Below are 3,846 nucleotides of genomic sequence, written 5' to 3' on the forward strand. Positions count from 1 at the left end.
CATCCTCCGTCTTATGTGACTACAACTGCTGCATCCGACATCCAGATTCTAGGATAGTTTCATCCGATTTCATTAGTCTGGGCTTTAATCTACTTATCTAGCAGTAAATTCACTTCATAAAATTTCTCTCCAAAAATGTTCAAGTTGCCCATCAACTGCATTTTTTTTTTTAAATTCTAAAGTCTCTCCAGGGTCCTTAAAATTCATCACCTTTCCATAGATGAAAAAAATTGTATGCCAGAGCAAATGATGCAGATTCAACTAGTTTTCGGTAAAACTTTCAAAAGGCACCCACCATTCTTCAACATGAGGCTGCTAATTTTATCAATCTGGCCTTGGTTATTAAACGCCTCAGTTATTGCAGACACTGAGTTCATCAGAGTAATTATCTTAGAAGCACAACTGCCACTGCAACTTCTGTTCAGTTGTAAGTTGTAGTGTCAAAGCTTTGCACTGTGGCACGTAAGAGTATATCCTGAGCATATAAATTCTGATTATTCACAGCCATCATGGCTACACTTCCCAAAATGCCAGGCAATGTCAGTTTATTAAAAACAAATGCTTGTGCCAGGCCAGTGTGGCTCAGTGATTGAGCATCAACCCATGAACCCAGAGGTCCCTGGTTCTGTTCTTGGTAAGGGTACATGCCCAGGGTTGAGGCTCGATCCCCAGTAGGTGTGCAGGGGGCAGCCAATAGATGTCTCCCTCTCATCGATGTTTCAATCTCTCTATCCTTCTCCCTTTCTTTCTCTTTCTCTAAAATCAATAAAAACATATTTTTAAGAAAAACAAATGCTTGCAAACCACCTTTGGTATATTCATACCATGGAACACTATGATCTAATCACAAGCCTAGATTTCTTTCTGGGTTCTCAGCAAAATGTTTTTTTCTCTCTCCCTGTGTAAGCCAGAGAAACCTAAGAATCCTCAACACTCCCACTCCGCTGCCCCTCTCCCCCCCTTCCCCCCAGCCCATTGCCAAGTCCCATCATTCTGAGGACTCATCACACCCACTCCGGCTCCCTCCAAACCACAGCCCAGGACTATCTTCTCAAAGTGTAAATTTCCTACCCTGCCTACTTTGGCATAGAACCATAAACCTATCTCAGTTTGTAAACTTTACATTCAGTGAGATAAATTAATGTAATTTCAAACCAGTTCTAATCAACAGTTTAATATACAGCAAAAAGCAGAGTCCATATAATGTACTGGAGCCCTGACTATATTGACCACTGACTTCTGGAATGATAAATATATGTAACACTGGAAAAACAGATAAGATGCTTACCTGTAGTCATGTTTTCTGAAGCTTCCATTATTACATTTCATAATCTAATCCACTAATATGCAATTTTGTAAGTCTACCTTCCTCATCATTCTATAACCCCTTTTCTTCTTTAAAATAAGTATAATACTCTGGCAGGTTAAAAAACTAGTCAATAAAAGTCCAGCCAAGAAAACACTCATTTTTGCAGCCTAAAATAAATGGTTTCCACCTAAAGGGAAAAGCTACTGGCAAACAAGTTTTAGTAAGTAGGTTGAAAACAACAAAACCTATCATTGCATTTATTATCCCAAAGTGTGCACAGACCGCATATCACTGTCCTGCTCTGGGCTCTGCAGTGAATGGACGGACTTTGCAATCACAATCAAAATTCAATTTTATTCTTCACATTTCCCACGACTTACTGGTACAGTATTATAAATAGCACAAACATGCAAAGTGAGCAGGTCGCCATTCAGTTACTTTTTAATGTTTTCTATTAAGTTGGCCACAATTCAGAGGCTCCTAAATGTAAGAAACCTGATTTTCTTCAAAGGAAAGTGTTTCTTAGCAATGGTGCAAAGTACTTTACTTACGTACAGTACACTCATCCAAAGCCATCTTGCCTGTGCAAAGTGAAAGCAATATAACCTCAACTTCTGCCATTTATAGCATCTTGAGACTGGTATTTTGTTCAACCCAGCTCCCTAGTCAGGGGCTGGTGATGACCTAATGACAATTTAGATTCTTCCCATAGTAAATGATAGCACTCTATGTACCATTGTTTTAGACGATAAAGTAGAGTGATGTAGAACTATGGACTCTGGAATAGAAAATATGGCCAGATAGATACCAGCTCTGCCATTTACCCTATCTTTGCTGCCAAATCTGGGAAGAAGCTAAAGGTTATCTAGCACACCTCCTATCCAGTCTAAGAACCCACCTACCAATGGTCAAATGTCATCAGCGTGTCACATCAGCGTGTCAGCATCTCTCACTGCTGAAAAACCAAGAGCTTCTCCTTGGACTTAGTATAGCCTCTCTGCCCTTTCCTCATCTCATCCCAATTCAAACTTAGAAACAAAACATCCTCTGGAGGTCAACCCTTCCAATGCCACATGTAAAGACAAGTTTCCAGCTCCCACCCCCTATGTTTCCCTTGACCATTTCTTAAATAACTTGGTTTGGGGACAATGCTTCCATTAGGTTAACTCCAGATTAGCAGTGACCTTACAGAAAAATGAGACTATAGAACTTCAGATTAAGTTCTAATCCAGGGAGTCCCCAACCTGGATAATTAGAGTTCCCTGGGAGCTTCTGAAGCCAGATTTCTTATCTCCAGTTAATTAAAATCATGGGGGATAGATCTCAGGAATCTGAACATTCGTAAAATCCCCCCCTGATTCTGCCAATCATTCAGATTTGGGAATGATTCAGTAAATTAGAATAATGGGACTATTTGTCTTGATCTTGAAAAAGTTTTGCTTCTTTGAAAATAATCAGGCAGTATAAAGTTTTGTTACTCAGTTTAATTATAGGGCAAATTTTGACAACAGTGAGGAAATTTTTAAAAGGAACCAATTATTAAGGTGAATTATGGTAAGTGCTATCTGATACAGAAGAGAACTCATTTCCTCAGGAATCAAGGGTTCATAGCAGCTGCTTGAGTGAGAATTCCTGAGAATAATATAGAGTCTTTCCTTAGGGAAACAAGGGTGGAGAGGGTGGGATAAGCATTTTGAAGCAAGCTTAGAAACTCTACTACCAAACAATATCATTAGTTAATATTCTATTATACTTAGTGTTTCTAGTCCCTTTGACTGTTTTTGATTTCCAGCTTCTCTCTTTGGGTCTAGCAATCTGTCTGCATCTCTGTGGATGTCAATGACACCTTTCTACCTGACATTTCTCCACCTATTCAGTATTCTGCTTAAGTGTACAGCTGCTGCCTTTGACTCCTCTTAGATGACATCCCTCCAGGGCAAAAACTATGCCTTCAACTTTCTTAATAATGACTTAAAGGGAGCATATAAGTTTTGGTTCTTTGTAAAAATCTTTTGATATTCTCAAACTCTTCCAAAATGTTGAAAAAGAAGGAACACTTCCTATCTCATTCTCTGAGGCCAACATAGCTCTGATACCAAAGCCAAAGACACTACAAGAAAACTACAAACCAGGATCCCTTATATTCATGGAAAAATCAACAAATTACTAACAAGCCAAACTTAGCAGCATAGTAAAAGGATTATACACCATAACCAAATGGGATTTATTCCCAGAATGCAAGGATGGTTCAACATATGAAAAGCAGTAACTGTAATATACCACACTAATAAAATGAAGCAAAAACCCACATGATCAATGATAAGAGAAAGCACCTGACAAAAAGTCAACAACCTTTAGTGTTAAAAACACTCATATTAAAATAGAGAAAAACTCCAACATGATAAAGGCCATACATAAAAAACTCACAGCTCAATGGTGGAAAATTGAAAGCTTTCCTCTCAGATCAGAAACCAGGCATGGATACCTGATTTCACCACTTTTATTATTAATACTAAAGGCTCAGTGACTCAAATCTG

The sequence above is a fragment of the Myotis brandtii genome, unplaced genomic scaffold (assembly GCF_000412655.1).
Source record: "Myotis brandtii unplaced genomic scaffold, ASM41265v1 scaffold1954, whole genome shotgun sequence".
Lineage (NCBI taxonomy): Eukaryota > Metazoa > Chordata > Mammalia > Chiroptera > Vespertilionidae > Myotis > Myotis brandtii.